General features: G+C 36.7%; 1 protein-coding gene and 1 non-coding gene across 2 annotated transcripts in view; one reads left to right on the top strand and one right to left on the bottom strand.

The window, feature by feature from the left end:
• Positions 1–20,927, bottom strand: part of Ophn1 (oligophrenin 1) — a 369,837-nt gene that overhangs the window by 205,068 nt on the left and 143,842 nt on the right. The gene's annotated exons all lie outside the window — the stretch shown is intronic.
• On the top strand, positions 10,555–10,656 carry LOC113190623 (small nucleolar RNA U13). Its single transcript, XR_003301798.1, has one exon. It is a non-coding gene; the product is annotated as a small nucleolar RNA U13 (small nucleolar RNA).

Raw genomic sequence — 20,927 nt, forward strand, 5'->3', positions numbered from 1 at the left:
TATATAAATATGTATATGTTGAGGGATGGAGACAGATGGAGACAGAAAGAATGTGAGAATGAAAGAAAAATATGAGGCAAGAAAGGAATGGATAAATTTCAGGAAAGGAAGGGAAGGAGGGATATAATATAATAATTATATTATCATATTAACATGTTAGTAATTTAGCATGTTCAATAACTAGAAATACTATCACTGCATCATTTTTATGTGAGTACACATTAATACTATTTATTTGTACTAGAATTTCTATAGAAAAAACATTAGAATAATTCATCAAGTCATTAAGGGTATATTCAAACTATAATTCTTTTATTCAGTAGTTTTGCATCTTAAGCATAAACTCATCATCTCAGTCATACAGATTATATTTTATCTGTGCTAACTATTTTTCCTCTGAAGTAAGTCCAGATGAAAGGGCACTGGAACTAGCCTTCAAGACCCCTATAGTCCAGATTAAGGACAAGGTACCCCAAAAGGCCAATATTAGTTTCAGGTGTAAAGAGAAATTCTGACGTTAACTAATACGGCAGCAATGTCCTTCACAGAGTTGAAATAAATGAAGAACAAAGTGACAATGGAGATTGCTGTTTCTTGTAATTTGTTTTTAAAGGATTTCTTTCTTTTTTTTCTTTTCAGTCTTTTTTCTTTTCATTTAATGTACTGAAGTAGACACTGAGGCAAAAACAAAACAAAAGTCTGAATATTAATAAGCTTTGCACAATTCTACCATGAGAATCTTGTACAGATGAGCAACTAGGTGGTGGTTACTTGAGGACCACACAAAATGCCCAGAGAACATCATGTCCAGGCAACCAGAGCCAACAAACTTCTGTCCTGGCTAGAGGAAGTTAACAAAAGTTGCCAACGGTTTAAGACATTGGTTCCAGTTTAGCAAATCTCCCTTCTATGTACTGAGGAGGCTCTTTCTCTGGCCAAAGAAGCTGGGATCGCTTGGGCTGAAAAGACCAGCTGTGAAGCTGACAGCTGTTTTCTCTCTCCTCCTCCCACTTGGAAGAGGATGTAAGCTTATATAACCTCCTCCACCCACATGCACCAGTCCCTGGTGATCCCATCATACAACATAGGCAGAGTCTTGTGTAGGCAGTGTGTCCTTCTTTGTACAGAGGGTGATGCTTCTATGAGCAGGATATGGACTTCAGTGTATGGCAAAATACTAGGGCACTTCTTCACAAGGGCACTCTAACCAACATTTACTAACTTTCTACTAGAGGGTAAAGAGAAGAAATGATGAACATAGTAGAAAACTCAGAACTATCATATAAGATTCACCCTCAATTCCATGCACAAAAATTCAAATTCAGTCCTTTCTTTTAACTTTTTTTGCAGTACTGGGGATGAAATCTAGGGCCTCATACATGCCAAGCAGGTGCTCTACCACTGACTACATACCCAGGCCCTCCATTCTATTTTAAGGTAAGGACAAATGTAGGGAAAAAATAGCTGACACAGTTCAGCAACTTCCCAGACAATCAAGACACATGGGATAACTGGCTCTTATTATGTGCCCTGAGGGAAATAGCCTCATTGTTCTTTTCCTCCTGCCAGACAGACTAGGCAATACTAAATGGTCTTGCAGACTGCTAAAGAATAAATCATATTGATAAATCAATTGACCTAAAGTTTATAAAACCTATAAGGTTTAAATTGTAGTCTACAAGTTAAATGGAATATGCATAAAGATTATTTGAAAAATTTATAGAAGAGTTCACAGAAATGAAACCAATGTTTCAGTGCCAAGTATATTTTATACCCTATCTCATTTAACCCTTCAAACTGTATGAGATAAGTATAATTGTTTAGCCATATTTGACACTTGAAAATGAGACTCAGAGATGTGAAATAATTCACTTCATGTCCCATTACTAGCAAGGAGCAGAGTCAGTTCAGTTTTGAAGGTCTATTTGCTGTGATACTGACAGTACAACCAAGTAGTCCAATGTTGAAAGGCATGAACTCTGGAGCCAGACTACCTGGGTTCAAGGACTAGTTTTGTTCCTTTCCAGTGCATGACTGTTGCAAAGTTATTTAGCCTTCCCATGCTTTAGGGGTTTGCTGTCGCTCTTCTTTGTGTTTTCGTTTTTTGTTTGTTTATATCTTCACTTTGATCTATAAAACAAATGAGTCCCTATCTCATAGATTAGTTTTGAGGATTAAATCAATTAACATCTGTATTCAGAAGAATACCTGTCATCAAATGTGTACTGTATGAACATTTGACAAATAAGTATATATATATAATAAACTGAAGAGGGGCTGGGAACCATATCTAGCCCACTACGCTACTTCCAGAAATAACTACACTTAAAATATCACATAACAACAAATGCATCTCAGATCTCTAGGGACAGTAATGCTACCAATTTTCCCTACCAATATAAAACATTTAAATAGTATTACATGCAGGAAATAATTCCACAACTTGAACTTTGAATTTTGCTATGATGATTTTGCCCTTCCTCCCCTTGTTCAGTCCTAGGAAGAAATAGAAAACAGATGAACATGGCAATGAAGGAATTGCAATCACAGAAATACAGCCTTAATTTCATGAGGAAAGGAGAAGAGGTGAAACCTCTCCCCATTCCACCCCCAATTATTACCTTTTCTTCTGTAGTGAGGAAGACTTAGGAATTAAAATAGTACACTAGGTTCTAGTCTTGGCTATGTTTCCACCTAGCTATTTGAACTTAGGTTAATCAGTTCATCCCTTCTAATCTAGTATTGTTTTTTCTAGAAAATACTAAATGAAGAAATTATGTAGACCCTTAATGTTGAACTATTGTGAGGAAAAATGAGTTTTGCTCAAGATCTATCAAAAAACTATCAGGGTGAGAACTCAAATACCGAGCTCCTGACCCCAACCCTCTTCCCACTAAGCCTGTCAGTCTCCATCAAAACATTGTTTCTGGATCTCTATTCTGACTCTTCATCACCACTGACCTTCAGCCAAAGAATGGTGGATTTAATTATTGTTCCTAAATCCTACCGCCATCCATGTATTTTTGTCAGGTGACACTGCAGGTTCTATGCTAGAAGAAAAAATTATTTCACTTCCTTACTGACATCGGGCCTGGCCATATCACTTGTTTTGGTGAATTGAATTTGTGAGGAAGAGACAATGTGCCAGCTATGAGTCTAGTTTAAAGGACCTGGCATGTCTCTGCTTACCCATCATACACTGCTGCCATCATTGTGAGAACAACATGCTTTGGGGAGTTCCTGGTCCTTGAAAAATAGACACATGGACAGACCTAGAAGGAACTCAGGACTTGAGCCAAGCTCTATCATATCTAACTCTGGTAAATAGTCATTACAGCCAATGCACAGATATATGAGCTACAAATAAATGCTTATTGCCACTGAGGCTTAAATTGATTTGCTGTTATTATTCTTTTAATAGATGGCACATGGGAAGGTTTTCTGGGGCTCTCAGAAAAGTATTTTATGGCCATGATAAATTTCTTTTTTTTCTTTTCTGTTTTTTGTACCAGGATTGAACCCAAGGGTACTCAACCACTAAGCCATATCCTCAGCCCATTTTTATTTTGACACAGGATCTCACTAAGTTGCTTAGGGCCTCACTAAGTGGCTGAGGCTGGCTTCATACTCGTGATCCTCTTGCCTCAGCCTCCCACACTGGTGGGATTACAGGAGTGCACCCCCATGCTCAGCATGATAAATTTCTTAAAGGACTATAGATTGTAGTCCAAATTAAATTGTGATATACATCAGGACTGTAGCAAGAGACAAAAGATATAATGTATGATAAATCCTTAACACATATTACTTGCTTTTTGGCTTTGTGATTCTAGGGACAGAGAACCCATGGCCTCTCCCATGCTAGGCAAGCACTCTACCACAGAGCTACATTCCCAGCCCTACTTAACATATATTGAATGTTTGATAGGGACAGTGATAATACTGATGACAACCATCCTTGACATACTCAAGGAAATAAAGAAAATGTTTTTAAACATCATACCAATTCATTTCCGTTTGGCTATAAAATTCTGGTAGGTGCAGTTGGGGTGTAACTCAGTAGCACTAAGAGTACATGTTTAACATGAGTAAAGCCCTGGGTTCAATCCTCAGCATGTCAAAATAAATAAACAAATTTCTGGATGGGGTTTAAGACTATTTTCCCTTATTGTCTGATAACGCAAACTCTTCTAAGCGTCAAAGAATGTAAGAAGCAGCTATGTGTATTTTTCTCAAACACACTAAGCTATACAAATAAATAAGCAAAAATTAGCTCTGGACATGCTACCCTAGGGAGTTTTTTCAGCAGAAGTCTGGCTTTGGAAGATGGACCTCCTCCGGGACTATTGTGCCTGATAACATAGTGCCAGTAAAAAGACAAAACTCTCAAATAAATTATTTGGTTAAACACAGGCAAGTAAATAGAAAATTCTATGAACAAAGTTGTCTGTATAGCTATTGGCTTAGAAATCTATTAATTTAGAAATATATCCCTTGGCTTTTGGAATGGCAATCTGGAGACCTCATTAGGTTCTAGTGTTGGCTTATATTATTCATAGAACTTTATAATAAACTTTGTAGTCACTCCTGTTCTCTTCTTCAGCTAAGGAAACTGAAAAAGTACATCCAATTCCACCTGAAAAAAATATTAATCCAGAAAAGAGTATTCAAAGGAATGCCTTTCAGCCTAGAAAATTATCTCAGCACTATACCACTATTCAAAGTTTTAAGTCTGCTCATAAGATTACAAAGTATTTTGGGTTTATTTTGCTTAAGGTGTTGGGGATCAAGATTTTAGGTTATTAGTGTATAAATAGAAAAAAGAGCTATGTCTAAAATATTCAATTATGGAATATCTTTGAAGAAAGGTGTGATTATCTGAGTAGGAGTCAGGTGATTTGGGTTTAGGCCTCATTTTCCCTCACTAAAAAATGGTGCCCTTTGGTCACTTTATATTTTAGGGTTCAGTTCCCTCATGTAAAAATGAGTTTCAAATCATAACATTAAAGGTATCTTGTGCTAAATGTAAACTACAATATAAACTGGATAATAATAATTTAAATTAGAAAAACACAATAGGTCTATATTATATAGGTAGGAAGCATTTCCATGTAAGTTCTTAAAGTGCTTAAGATCTGCTGCAAGATGAAATGTGATCCAAACAATACAAAGGAAGGAGTCAGAAGAAAATAGTGTCTATTCCTAATTCTGGCACTAACTTCCTGTTGGACCTTGCAAGGAGCCACAGCCCTTCACCAAGTCTTCAATGTAATATCTCTTTAGAAAACAGGATATGGGAAAAGCTCCTCTGTGATTACTATAGTAAAGTACTCAAGACAGAAAACCAGATTTTTTCTCTTTCACGCCCTTTGAGTATATTCCAAGGGATGCTGGTTAGAGTCCAATATCTCCATTCTCAAAAGTCCATGATGACAGTCACTGTTCATAGCCAACTTAACAGCCATCCTTCTTCTTCCTATTTCTTCACATATTGGGCAGGCAAGCAATGTTCTCAAGGTAAGTGTGTCTCTCTCTTGAGCCAAGTATCCTAAGTCTGAGTATTCTCATTCATTTGTCTTTGCCAATTATTGACATAAGAGTTGACACACAACTCAGCTGTTGCCAATGAGGTATCAAGGAAAATCTGCTGGCAGCTTTGGGAAGATATTTTCCTTTCTGGATAAAAGAAAAAAAATGATTTGTGAAATAAGCCCTTTTCCTTACATCCTGTCTGGGCTGCTAATGTGTGACAATGTGATATGTTGATCTGTGACAGCCATCTTAGGACCTTAGGCAAAGTCTAAGAGAATTGCAGAGATAAGACCTAGAGCCCAGTGACTGAACCTTGGAAAAACAACAAATGTTCTCTTGGTATTTGATAGCTAATATTATTTTCAACTTGGCTAGTCCACAATATCCAGATATTTCATAATATACTAGTCTGGGATTGCTGTGAAGGTGATATTTAGATGAGATTAACATTTGAATAAATTCAAGTAAAGCAGATTATCATTCAGAAGTATGTAGGCCTCACCCCAGTAGTCAAAGGCTTTAGGAGAAAAAAAAAGGCTAAAGTGACCTGAAGAAGAAGAAATGCCTTCATATCTGAGCTGCCACATCAATTCTTCAATGAATCTCCAGCGTGCCCTACAAATTTGGACTTGCCCACCCCCACAATCACATGACTGATTCCTAAAATGAATGGATAGATAGATAGATAGATAGATAGATAGATAGATAGATAGATAGATACTTCTAGACTTCTGATGGGCTTATGTCCTTGTAAACCCATCATTGGTTGAAAATATTGTCAAGATGCATTTACTACACCTTACCCACTGCCCATTAAAGTTTAGCAGCACAATACAGGGTAGAATATTGATTGTTTCTCCTCATGGGAAAAGATCAAAATTCAAAATTTGAAGTATTTCTAGAAGGTTTCTATTGAATGCCCATTGCTTTTTTCACTATCATAAAGCTGAAAAATCATAAGTTGAGCCATAATGCTTCAAGGATCATCCTTATATGCATCCTGTTAGTTCTTTTTCCTAATATATTATCTAATGCATTGTTAGGAATGAGTTTTGGATGTGAGCTAAAAAAAAAGCCTTATTTACTCACTCTATCACTTTGTTCCCAGTCACTTACTACTCTTCCTGAACATACTACTAGAGAAAGTCACTGTCAAAGTCCTTGGAATCTTAATATACTGAAGCTCCACAAACCCTTTGTTAATGAAACTAACAGTAAAAATTTGTAATTATCTGTTAGGTAATTTAAAATTTTTCTCATGTATAGCTGGAGCCAGTAACAGGAATTATACCACACTATTCAGGATATAATATGGTCTTTGAAACTGAAGAAATCAGACGGTCCTCGCCAGCATGTGGTGCATGCCTATAATCCCATTGTCTTGGGAGGCTAAGGCGGGAGGATCACAATTTCAAACCCATCTCCGCAACTTAGCAGGCCCTAAGCAACTTAGTGAGACCTTGTCTCAAAATAAAAAATTAAAAGGGCTGGGATATGGCTCAGTAGTAAAGCACTCCTGGGTATTATCTGCAGTATCAAAAAAGAAAAAAAAACAGTCCTGGATTTAAATCCTGGCTTGGGTGTTTTGCAGCCTGTGTGACTTTGGGTAAATTCTTCTCCTCTCTGATCCCTGCTTTGCTCATCTATAAAATATACTATGTTTTTCATAGGCATTATATAGGGCTTGACAATATAGGTCCTGATGCATAGTTAGCATTGAATAAATGTGAGTCCCCCGTCAATGCTCTATCTATAAAATATTTTATAATACTTATTAGACCTAGACAAGAGGCAACAGCCACAGGCAATAATTTAACTTTATAAAAATTAAATAAAATTTCAAATTTAGTTCCTTGGTCACATTAGAAATTTTTTAAGTGTGCAGTACCCACATATGGATAGAATCTACTCTAGTAGCCAAGTCACATATAGAACATTTTGAACTTTTATTCAAACAGGGAATCCTAAAATTACAATCCAATTCAAAGGGTTGTGCTCTTGATTCCCTGGCTCTCCTAGTACTTCAGAGGTGACTTTGAAGCCAGCTGATATGAGAAATAGTTACAAGCTCACATGGGCACAGCTCATTTGAATAAGATCACCCATGTAATTACAAAAATGCTTTCAAACAGTTCTAGTGGAAAGCGCACTGGGTAAGGAGAAGAGAAAGATAAAAGTCTAACTTTGGTTGCAGAAGAGACAAAAAAAAATTTGGTATGTCTGTTCTCTGATGCAATTTTTTTTTTCTGCTTTACTGAAGGACGTCAAAGGAAATGGAAAACAGATGTGATCCTTCCCTAAATCACAGTCCATTCTTTATCACTGACAATCAGGATGATATTTCCTCTTAACTCTTCATTCTTCAGGTTAAATGTGACCACTTTTCTATTTTTCAGGGGAAAATTGCCCTATTAAAGGATCTTATCAATAATATGACCACATCAGTCATCCACGTGCACCTTGCTTGCTTCCATCTACAGAGATACAGTAAACATTTACTGAACCAAACTTTCTTGGTCTTTCTGAATTAGCATATATTGTCCTCGGATGTCAAGCACAAAAATAATTATTTTAAACTGCTGGTGATGAGTGATGATATAAATTGGTACAACCAATTTAAAGATCAATTTGGCAATAAATCTAGTAAAGATGCATTGATCCTATAACACAGAAATTCCTTTTCTGGGAATATACCCTGAAAAACTTTCAAACATGCACAAGAATACATGGGAAACACTTTCACAAGAGTAATGTCTGTCCTATTGTAAAAATTGGAAGCAACCAACTCATCAATCAACAGAATCAAGGTTAAAGAAATCAAGGTCTATTTCATTCTCTAGTATCTCCCCTTTTCCTCTCCTCTTCCTTCTCTCTTGATCCCCTTCCTCTACACCACTGTTCTTTTTATTTTTGTGTGATCCCTTTTTATTCCCATTTCTCTGTAATTTCTTCATATGACAGAAAACATCTGACTCTTGATTTTCTGAATTGTACTTATTTCATGTATTATGTATAATCTCATGATTGAATACTATACAACAGCAAAAATAAAATGATAAATATATGAACAAAAATGAATATCATGGGCTGAGGTTGTGGCTTAGTTGTAGAGTGCTCACCTAGTACATGTGAGGCCCTGTGTTCAATCCTCAGCACCACATATAAATAAATAAAATAAAGGTAGTGTGTCCAACTACAACTAAAAAATAAATATTTTTAAATGAATATCATAACTACAAGAGTGCAGAAAGGAAAGATACAAAACAAACAGAATCCGTCCATTTTTATAAATATGGAAAGCTAATACTGTTATAATGCTAACTATGTGTGAGATACAGTTTTAAGCATTTAGGCATATTAATGTCTTTTAAATCTTCACAGCAACACCGTAAGGTTGTTACAGATTGAGAATCTCTTATCTGAGAGGCTTATTATCAGAAGTATTTTGGATTGCTGATTATTCTCAATTTTGGAATAAAATCTGCACATACATAGTAAGATATCTTGGGGATGGGAACAAAGTCTAAGTATAAAATTGATTTATTATTCATATACACCTTAGACACATAGACTGAAGGTAATTTTATATGATATTTCTCATATGTCTGCATAATGACTATAACCCAGTCCATGGGGTCAGGTGTGGAATTTTCCATTTGTAGAATTAGGACAGTGGTCATTTTTTTTTTAATTTTTAAGCATTTCAGATTTCTGTTTCTTCGATTAGGGACACTCAGCATGGACTACAATGTATCCCATATTATAGAAAAGGAAACGGAGGCCTAGAGAAGTTAGGTGACATGCCTAAAACCCAACAACTAGTAGGCTGAAGAGCCAAGATGCAAACACAGGTAAGTCTTGCTCCAGAATCTGCAGTCTGATCCACTATCCTATGTAAAGCATTACTGCATATTGCTCAAGGAAATTCACATATGAGGTGAAAAGGAGGGAAAGTCATAACAGAGAAGGAAGGCCCTACAGGAAGATAACAAGGAAGATAAACCCACAAAGTTTCCCTCAGCCACTGCTTCTTTGTTTATACACACACACTACACTTGTGGTGGAAGATGTGCTTCCAAGAAGATGTTTTTAATATTCGTTAATTTTTAAAAAATTATATGCTCTGAAAAATACTCCACACAAATCTCAATGAATTTTTATAATCTAAAAACGCCCATATTATCAGCTCCCAGATCAAAATACAAATTATAATCATCACTTTCAGAGGCCCCCTTTGGTCCCATTTTTTTTCAGTAGCACCCCTATCTGGGGCAACAACTTTCCTTCTTTCTAACACCATCACTTAGTTTCGCCTATTTTTGAACTTTATAGAAATTGAGTCTTATAGCAGGTAAGCATTTGGGATTTTTTTTTCCCACAACCATATGTTTACCAGATTCATCCATGTGATGGATAACTCAACTTGTAGTCCATTTTTTCTCATTTCTATAAAGTAATGAAAACTCACCATAATGTTGGTGAATCCACCTGCTTAATTCACAAAATTCACCCACTTAATTGTTAATAGTTATTTTTAATCCTTTATTCACCCTCCCACAGCAGTCCCAAAAAGCTGAGTTCAGAATTCAGTATATTTGAAAGAGCACAGTCTCAGGAATAAAAGAATAAATTAAGGGCTGGGGTTATAGCTCAGTGGTAGAGCATTTGCCTCGCTCATGTGAGGTACTGGGTTTGATCCTCAGCACCACATAAAAAAATAAATAAATAAAGATATTGTGTCTATCTACAAAAAATATTTTTAAAATAAAATAATTAATTAAAATTAAAAAGTAAAATAAATTTTAAAATTCTGCTTGAAGCTTTCTTCTGTTAATAACTATAACTATGTGTCTATGTGTCTTTGAACAAGTTATTTGGTCATTATGGGTCTTGACACCCTCATTTTGGAGATTTGGATAATACTACTTAACTAAGATAGCATTCAGTAAGTACTAATCAACAACAATTATTATTATAAAGCTTGTAAAGTGTTTGTTGTTGACTTGAAAATCATTCAAAGAGATCCTTCAGTTCATAAGTGTGATGATTGGGTGTTCACGCTATTGTGTGAGATGTGCCTCCCTCTAAACTTTGTTACAACATTGGCACATTACCTGCCTAACATGGAAAATAAAAAAAGAAAATCATTAAAAGATTGCTGTGATAGAGCTTAGCTCTCAGTCACATTGACTACTTGACTTTCCCTTCGAATGCACTGAAATATCCACAGACATCCAAACATGGGAAAATCTGAAATTCAAATTCTTAGAAACTGTCAATGGGGTCATTTGCTGCTGCTTCCTTCTCCTCTATCCCACGGCATGCAATGGCCTTTGGGAAAACTGGCCAAGACAAACACGTTTGGCTTCATCTATCCAACTGCCAGGTTTGTTCCTTGTTCCACCTTTTTATATTTTTTTCACTCTCATCTACCTCCAGAGCAGGTTCTTTTCAAAAAGTTCCTTCTATGATCTCTGTTTGTGGAAAAGAAACAGAAACAAGACTGACAAGCCTGTGTCCTTCTGTCAGTGCCCTCTTGCCTCCCATCTGTTGGGTAAGAACACACTATAGCATAGCTTCCACATCAGCTCCAACTCTCCAAGAAGTGGGTTAAATGCAGACTCAGATGTCTGACTCAGACAATTTGGCCCTGGTCCCACCAGAAACCATACAAAGACCCGATTCAGTGGTTGTTCCTCTCTGGCAAGGGCATCCTTGAAAAAGAACTGAAAACATCATACTGTGGGCAACTCTGACAAGACTCAAAAAATATGAATCAAAGGGTACAAATACTCTCCCTGTCATGTGTCTAGAGGGGATGACTGAGTTTTTATTCTGCCATCCCTAGTGGACAGTCCAGCATTCCACACTGCTGAATGAAAGACTCATTATGAACACAGCTAGACTGAGCCTTGTTTGTCCTCCTTGTTCTTGGCTTGGGGGGGTGGGGGAAGTTGAATGGTAGTGGGAAAGGAGACAGTGGCAGGAAGGGTTCTGCTAATCAAGTAATAGCTAAAATGTACACATGGGGGCAGACTCAAAAATTCCCATAGGGGGCTGGGTTTGTGGCTCAGTGGTAGAGCGTTTGCTGAGCATGTGTGAGGCACTGACTTTGATCTTCAGCACCACATAGAAATAAATAAAATAAAGGGATTATGTCCATGTACAACTAAAAAATATTTTAAAGTTTTTTCCATATATTGAGACTCCTGAAAGGAGGGAGATACAGAGAAGGAGCAAACCAAAAAAGAGTCTAGGCTAGGTGGAAAAATAATTCTAAGCCTAGTAGACCAAAAAATTAGGAGCACAAGGTAAAGAAGGAGATTATCCTTGACCTCGCCTAGCCACCAGAAATTAACAGGTATATTAACCTAATATAACATATGTTGAAGTTTTTGGACTTGTAACCAAGAAACAGCATCAAATCCTGGATTTGCCACTGTAAAATGAGCCCAATGGTAACCATCAAGAAGATTTCATTAAGGTTCCAGACTAGAATCGAAAAGTTACTAAGCCCTAATAGTGAAAAGTAAAGGGATGGTTGACAAAAGTCAAGGGCTAAAAGAAGGTAAAGGAACATAAAGATGCTAATAGAATCATCTTATAAAGCTACAGTCAAAAGTTGATGGGGTAAGAAATAAAGGTTTAAGTATATCATTTGAAGTAACAGAGGTAATCAATAGAAAAATCAAATTTATATTATAATCAACAAATACTGGAAGAGAAGAAAAACAGGGAAGTATGGGCAATAATCTATATTCACAGAAGGAAGAAATAATTTCTAAAGTTATATAAAATATGGTACCAGGGGCAATAGGGCACAACTATAATCCCAACATCTTGGGAGAATGAGGCAGGAGGATCGCAAGTTCAAGGTCAGCCTTAGCAACATGGAGAGATCCTGTCTGAAAATAAAAAAGGGCTGGGGGTGTAACTCCATAGTAAAGCACTCCTGAGTTTAATACCCTGAATGAAATATACATATGTGTGTGTGTGTGTGTGTGTGTGTGTGTGTGTGTAAACTATGAAAGCAACTAACATAAGAATAAATAAAATGGTTAAAAATGGATGCTTCTGGATAATGAGGAATGGAAGACTATTGATTTTCTTTATAGATCCAAGAGTACTATTTTATTTTTAATCATATGCAAATGTATATGTATGTAATATAATTTCAATTTTTAGAATAGAAAGACTAAACACCATTTTTTTCCAAAAACTTAGAAATTTAAAAAAATTTTTAGTTGTAGTTGGACACGATATCTTTATTTTATTTATTTATTTATTTTTATGTGGTGCTGAGGATCGAACCTAGCACCTCGCACATGCTAGGTGAATGCTCTACCGCTGAGCCCCAGCCCCAGTACCCCCACCAAAATAGGATTTGTTTTTAAATTAATGGAATTAATCTGACAAAATTGTAGGTACCACATTAGAATTGAAAAAAAAAATGCCAATCTCATTGCATAAATATCCAAACTACCATAAATAGGTTGAAAGAAACATTTATATTTAATCAGAAAAATTCAGATTCCAGCACAAAAAAGGTGGTTCACAAATATATTTTGACCAACAGAGTTCTATTTTAAAAGAACTGTTATCCCCCAAACCCACTATATAAAACAGATCCAAGGGAAAGTGCTCTGGCTGAAGTAAGAGTTAGAAGCCCCACCCAAACAGTTTCTGCCTGAACATAAAAGCCTCTGATTGAGATGATACCTGTGAGCTCATCTGTGCCATGACTCCATGCTTGGGAAGCCAACCATCTGACAGCCATTTAGAAGTTATTGTAGAAGAGAAGCTGGTGCCCAAGCATCACAGGATTGGCTCACAGTTCATGGGAACTGTTGTCTTTATGAAATGACTCAGTTACAAAATAGCCTTCTGAGATTCTAGTTATTCAGAGTGTCTATCCACTGGGACCTAGCCACTCAAGTTGAACTGACAACAGAGTTTATTGGCCTGCAAATGGACCCTGTAAACAGAGTGACTTGCATTAGCCAGCAAAACTATCCCTGACCAACAACTGAAATATGTCCCTACAGAGCACAATAGAGAAGAATGCCTGTCCCATCACACTTTGACAAATTTCCTCTGAGACATTTATTATTTTATGTGGTGCCAGCATCAGTACCACTTGAAGAGGTTAATCCTAGTTGAACAACAGGATGAGTTTATTCAGAATGTGTTATCTCTTAGCTCTCAGAATTCTCTGTTATTCTATCCCTTCCTTCTCTCCTTCCTTCTTTCCTTTTTGAATTCAAATCCAAAATCTGCCACTCCCTGGCTGAATGACCTTAGATACTATACTCACTGAACTTACCGTCCTCTGTTAGTGGGGGATAATAACATCTACCTTCAAGAGCTGTGCTGAGGTTTCAATTGGAACATGCACCTGAGTCTATAAGCACCTGCCACTATCAGTGAAGGCACAAAGAGAGCTAGCAGCAGTGCTGGATATACCACTCTATGCCCAATCAGGATATAGGATGTGTTAGGAGAAATTAACTAAATGCAATTAATAAAATAAAATATATGGAAAATCTACATGGGAACCTAAGGCTAAGGGAAAGTATTCAAGGAAGGCAAATTTGGATGGTGGTTCAGACTTCATTGAAAAAAGTGTACTTTAACTCACTGGATAGTACCAAAGTTTGCAGTTTGGCTTGGTAGTCTACAGTCACTAAGTAAGAAGGTGAAAATTCTGCAGAGCACAGGTGGCAGGCAAACAACCAGCAACCAGTTGAGTAGGTATGCAAAGAGGATAAGAACACTCCTGGTTTCAGCAAAGCTTCAAAGGAACAGCCTGGCTCAGTAGGTATCCCCAGGAAAAAAGAGACAATATGGGGGCAGAGCAGAGGAGCAACAACTCCATTTTAACCCTTCAGCCAGCAGAAAGGCAATATGTGGAGCACACAAAGGGAAACTGGGTGATAGAATGGGCACAAGGTCTTTGAAGAGCCTATTTCCATGTAAAGAAGCCTGTAACAGGTTATTGCCAGGTCAGTCAGAAGCTTCAACATCACTGAGATATCATGCATTATTGGTGAGAGGCTGAGACAGAGCTCCAGCAATGCCCTCACCACAACTTCACTAGGCTACCATGCAGCTGCTGGAACCTTCAAGAAAGCCCCTTCCTCCTGCAGTGTTCCTCCAGTATCCTTACTGAGAAAGTTTAACAACATGCTCTTTATTTAAAAAAAAAGAGGTATGCTTCAAAGAATTCTGTACATTACCACTAAGAAGGTGGGTAAGGGTGAATTTTGAACCAAGAGGCAATAAATTGGTAACACATAAAAGTAGGCTAGAAGCAGTATTTCTTGGTGCTTAATTAAGTGCTCTTTCTTCTGTCTTAAACTTCATTACTGAGATACTTCACTACTTAAATAATTCTAGATAGTCTACTACAGACATGACTCACTCTAAATTAAGTCTTTGTTGATGAACAGGTTGATTTCATTGATAAAGAAGTAGAAAAGAAGACTGATAGGCATTTAACTTTTCTGAGTTTCAGTTTCTTTTCCGTGTGTGTGTGTGTGTGTGTGTGTGTGTGTGTGTGTGTTTTGGTTTGTTTATCTAGGGATATCTTTATTTCCTATTCATTTTTATGTTCTCATTTGTTCCTTTTAGATATATATGACAGTATATCATTTATGGACATATTATACATACATGGGGTATAACTTATTCTAATTAGGATCCCTTTCTTGTGGTTGTGCACAATGTGGAGTTTCAGTGTCATGTATTTATATATAAGCATAGGAAAGTTATGTTGTTATGTTGTTCCTAGTCCCATCCCCACTGTCTTCCCCCCATTCCTGTTTGTCTAATCCAATGAACTTCTTTTCTTCCCCTCCCCACCCTGCTTTATTGTGGGTTAGCACGCACATACCAGAGAGAATATTCAGTCTTCTTTCATTGCAACAACAGATATTAAAAACCCTACCTTGGGGCTGGGGTTGTAGCTCAGTGGCAAAGTACTTGCCTAACTTGTGTGAGGCACTGGGTTGAATTCTCAGCACTACATAAAAATAAATAAAATAAAGGTCCATTGACAACTTAAAAAAAAAAAACCTACCTCACAGATTGGCTGTGAGAATTAAGGAAGACAGCATATGTAAAATCCTCAGCCTAGGCCTTGGACATACAAAATAAACAACAGAATTAATTTCCCTCCTCTTTGACAAAAGAATAACCACTGCAGCATATCCTTATTCTTCTCTTGTTAGTCTCATCCAGGAATTGAAAAAAAATTAGGCATGAGGGTTTTTATATCATATGACCTACCTCATCCTCTTTATGCAGTGTTCTATATCAACTGTAATGTTATTTACCAAGTGGTTACTATAATTTTTGAAGGTTCTTCTGTCCTTCAATTTTGTCCTTTCCCAATTGATCATTAATAAGACTCCAGTTGGAACTAGTGGAATCTAGCATTGTTGCACTATCTAAAGAACTCATTTGCTCGAATTCCAGTCATTACAAATAATGCCCATATCAATTTCACTATCAGGCAGTAGCAGTACATATAGTAGATTGCCCTTTATTCTCAGGTCTTGATACTTTCATATTCTTTATCCAAATTGATTGTCATAATATTTCAAGTAATACCTACTGGATGGTACATTCTTACTCTTAAAAGGGCTGGTGAAGATGCTATACTTCAGCCCTGGTAGGAAAGACCACATAACTTGGGGAATATGAGATACACAGTGGGAACAGACCTGCACCTAGCTTAAAAGACTAAAAATTAAAATTATAAATTCCCTTTTATGGGACACCAAAGATTCAGAGAGATCCAAAGGATAGACAAGCTGAAATAAATCTGAGATTATCTGACAGAGCACTGTGTAACAGAACTTTCTTCAATGATGTTCTGTATCTGACCTTCCTAATACAGTAGCACCACCACATGTCACTACTGAGCACCTGAAATGTGTCTAACAAGACTGAGGAACTGAGTTATTAATTTTAAATAGCTATTGAGTATCATAACAGATAGCACAGAACTAGAAAACCTAGACTAAATGAAAGAATGTGAAAACAGAAGCTACGAACACCCTCAGATATAAATATAGACCACTTTCACAATTACATTTTTTTTTGGTTGTATTATTGATCTTGAACAAACCTTAGTTATTGCACCTGTGAAATATGGAATAACACTAGAAGCTCATAGGGTTTTTGTGATTAGACAATGAAGGTAAAGCACCTAGCCCAGAGCTAGGTACAAAACAGATAATAAGTAAATGATAGCTATTATTATCAAGCTCCCTGTTTTCCAGATGGAGCAAGTGAAATTCTGAAAAGAGAAGTGACTTATCGATAGATACAGAGCTACCTGGCCACACAGCCAGGAGCCAAATCCATATTCTATCGTGTTTTTGTTTTCTTTGTTTTGTTTTGGTACTAGGGATTGAACCCAGTGTTGCTTAACCACTGAGCCACATTTCCAGTCCTTTTGATGCTTTATTTATAGACAGAGTCTTGCTAAATTTCTTAGGTTCTTGCTAAGTTGCCAAGGCTGGCTTTGAATTTTCGATCTTTCTGCCTCCATCTCCCAAGCCACTGGGATTACAGGCATACCCCATCACACCCAGCCTTCCCATGTTTTATGATAATTATTTTTCTTATAGAGACTAACCTCCTTCACCCTTTGTCTTAGTCAGTTTGAGCTACTATAATAGAACACCATAGACTGGGTGGTAAACAACAAACATTTATTTCTCACAGTTTTGGAGGCAAGAGAATCCAAGCTCAAGGCATCAAAGGAATAATGATGGGTGAAGACCCTCTTCCTAGTTGCAAATGGCCATCATCTCATTGTGTCCTCAAGTGGCCTAGAGACAAATAACTTCTCTCATGCTTCTTCTTTTAAAGGCACTAATATCATGTCTGAGGGTTATACCAGCACAACCCCATTATCTCCCAAAGACCCTACCTCCTGATAACAACCACTTTGGGGGATAGGATATGTAAATATGAATTTGTGGGTGAACAAATATTCAATTCAAGCATTCTACCTACTGCACCCAAAATTCATGTTATTCTTCTTTTTAAAAAATATTTATGTTTTTAGCTGTACACAATACCTTTATTTTGTTTATTTTTTATGTGGTTCTGAGGATCAAACCCAGGGCCTCACACTGCTAGGCAAGCGCTTACCACTGAGCCACAACCCCAGCCCCAAATTCATGTTCTCACATTAAAATATAATCATTTCATACTGACAAGCCATGAAGTCTTAACTCTTTCAATTCAAAAATCTAAAGCTCAAAAAGTCTCATTTAAATATCTGAATCAGATAAGGGTGATCATGAAGATACATTCACCTTGAGGCAGAATTCCTCCCCAGCTATGAACCTGTGATACCAAACAAATAATGTACTTCCAAGAAAAAAAAAAAAAAGACAGGATAGGGAAGCCATTCCCATTCTGAAAGGGGGAAAGATAAAATAAGGAAGGAGTGATGGGTTTCAAGCAAGACCAAAATCTAACAAGGCAAACTGAATGACATCTTGAGGTTCTTTGCCTTGATGCTCTGGTGTTCAGGCCCACTAGGATGGCAATGTCACCTTTACACATCTTCAGGTAGGTTACGCCCCTTTATCCAGGTGGGAAACTGCCAATGCCACTGTGGACAGTAGAAAGGGGGCTGCCACATTGCTTTCTGCAGTGGTACCTTCCTTGAGTCAGTGTGCAACAGAATCACAGTCTTCAATACTAGAAAGGCAACATTACCCTTTGCAACAGAGAAGGAATTAGATTTGCCCCCATGGCCTATGATGGGTGTGGCAATCCTGATGGTTTCTGAATTACCTATGTGTCCTCTCACTTTTCTTGAAGAAGAACTTCTGTTCAGAGACTTCATTCATCCTGTTGTCTGTTTCCTTTAGTCCCACCTGGCAGTGATTCTGCTGGTATAATCCTATTTCTATGTAGGCTTTCCTTTGGATTACTGATTAGATCCTGGGTTTATACTCAAACTAAACATATCAAATAGTCATTCAGCCACATTATTCATGCTTTCTTCAGAACCTTCTTTCTCATTATTTGCAATATGAATAGAGAATTTTCCAACACTTTAACTTCTGGTTCACTGTTGCTTAAGACTTCCTTCTTCAATTTCTCTCTTCTTGCATTTTACTATAAGCAGGAAAGAAGAAATAAGCTGCTCCTCTAACAGTATGCTTAGAAATATCTTCAGCTAAATATCCAATTTCATTGCACACAAGTCCTGCCATCCTTAAAACACTAGAACATAAATATAATTCAAGTCTTTCCCACTTTATAATCAGAATTGCCAACACATCCTATGAGACCAATATCACCATAATTCCAAAACCAGAAAAAAGACACATCAAAGAAAGAAAACTTTAGACCAATATCTGTAATGAATATAGATGCAAAAATTCTCAATCAAATGCTGGCAAATCAAATACAAAAACATACAAAAAAAATAGTGCACCACGATCAAATAGGGTTCATCCCAGGGATGTAAGGTTGGTTCAACATGGAAATCAATAGATGTAATTCATCACATTGATATACTGAAAGATAAAAATCATATGATTGTCTCATTAGATGCAGAAAAAGCATTTGACAAAATATAGCATCCCTTCATGTTCAAAATACTAGAAAAACTAGGGATATCAGGAACTTATCTCAGCATTGTAAAAGTTATCTATGTTAAGCCCCAGGCCAACATCATTCTAAATGGAGATCAACTGAAAGCATTCCCTCTAAAAACTGGAACACTTCTATTTAACATAGTTCTTGAAACTCTAGCCAGAGCAATTAGACAAAAGAAATTAAAGGGATATGGATAGGAAAAGAAGAACTCAAATTAATACTATTTGCTGATATGATTCTATACCTAGAAGACCCCAAAAATTCTACCAGAAATCTTCTAGAACTAATAAATGAATTTAGCAAAGTAGCAGGATATAAAATCAACAGCCATAAATCAAAGGCAAATGCCTTTGTACATCAGTGACAAATTCTCAGAAAGAGAAAATAAGAAAACTACCCCATTTACAATAGCCTCAAAAAAATAAAATACTTGGGAATCAACTTAACGAAAGAGGTGAAAGACCTCTACAATGAAAACTACAGAATGCTAAAGAGAGAAATTAAAGAAGACCTTAGAAGATGGAAAGATCTACCTTGTTCTTCGATAGGCAGCATTAATATTGTCAAAGTGACCATACTACTAAAATCACTATACAGATTCAATGCAATCCCAATCAAAATCCCAATGAAATTCCTTATAGAAACTGAAAAAAGCAATCATGAAATTCATCTGGAAAAATAAGAGACCCAGAATAGCCAAAGCAATCCTTAGCAGGAAGAGTTAAGCTGGTGGCATTACTTTATCAAACCTTAAATTATACTACAGAGCAATAGTAACAAAACAGCATGGTATTGGCACCAAAATAGACCTGTAGACCAATGGCACAGAATAGAGGACACAGAGACAAACCCACATAATTACAGTTACCTCAGACAAAGGTGCCAAAAACATATATTAGAGAAAAGATAGCCTCTTCAACAAATGGTGCTGGGAAAACTGGAAATCCACATGTAACAAAATGAAATTAAACTTTATCTCTCACCATGCACAAAACTCAACTCAAAGTGAATCAAGGACCTAGGAATTAAACCAGAGACCTAATACTTGATAATAAATGACTATTTAACTGTATGTACTTACTATGATATACATTTTTTATACCTTAATTTTATTTATTTATTTTTAGGTGGTGCTGAGGATCGAACCTAGAGCCTCTCACATGCTAGGTGAGCGCTCTACCACTGAGCCATAACCCCAGTCCTCTAATATACTTTTTATCTTTGGAATATACTCTTGTTGATTAAAGAAGTTTACTATAAAACAGTATACCGTGTTATGCTGTCAGCAACCTTGTATAACTTGTATTTACTATATCTCTTGACTGCACAAAGTACTAATGTTAAGTGATTGACCTGTATCATCTAGGTCTGTGTCAGTACATTCTATGGTACTTTCACAATGACAAAGCCATCTAATGATGTATTTCTCAGAATACATCCATATTATTAAATGATAAATGGCTATTTGATATAGCAGCACCTTATTTCTTGGTACGTATTTATTAGTCTGTGCTCTTCAGAGAAACAGAAATAAAATTATACACAAAGAAAGAAAGAAAAAAAGAAAGAAATATTGATCAACCAACCCAGGAGACTTATTATACAGTATTGGAGTATGTGATATGGTGTCTTGAGAAAATCAACACCTCTGGTTATGCAGTCAGGCAGAGTTTATTTCAAACATTCTCTACCTTTTTGTTCTATATTCAAGCCCTGAATGGTTAGGCAAATCTCCTTTAGTAAGAATAGGGACAGGGATTGAA

Source organism: Urocitellus parryii, chromosome X (assembly GCF_045843805.1).
Source record: "Urocitellus parryii isolate mUroPar1 chromosome X, mUroPar1.hap1, whole genome shotgun sequence".
Lineage (NCBI taxonomy): Eukaryota > Metazoa > Chordata > Mammalia > Rodentia > Sciuridae > Urocitellus > Urocitellus parryii.